Below are 407 nucleotides of genomic sequence, written 5' to 3'. Positions count from 1 at the left end.
TGGCAAGGGTTCCTAAACCAGTTAGCACTTGCCAGCCTAATCCGGTGGGAAAGTTCGAGCCTTAGGACCCCGTTTCCACTCTCATGTTTCCCTCCTGACCGGTGGGTTGTTAGTTGCCTTGAGTTGGGAACGTTTGCATTTACACCTGTAAATTTATTCATCCTTATATGTAAGGTTTTATTTCATACTCACTTCTTTAAGAAATGACAAATTTTGGTTTTCTACTCTTCAGTGAGAACATTAGGCCCCAGCAACACAGCCTTGTGTGTAAAGAAAAATAAAGTGCTGCAGTACACTGAAAAAAAAAAGTCCTTTCCTCCACCTACACCTTGCAGGTTACTGCCAATATTTTCTTCTAATAGTTTCAGAGTTTTCAGTTTCACATTGAAGTCTTTGATCCATTTGGA

Source organism: Nannospalax galili, unplaced genomic scaffold, assembly GCF_000622305.1.
Source record: "Nannospalax galili isolate Female #2095 unplaced genomic scaffold, S.galili_v1.0 scaffold7736, whole genome shotgun sequence".
Classification (NCBI taxonomy): domain Eukaryota; kingdom Metazoa; phylum Chordata; class Mammalia; order Rodentia; family Spalacidae; genus Nannospalax; species Nannospalax galili.
This window is presented reverse-complemented; position numbering follows the sequence as displayed.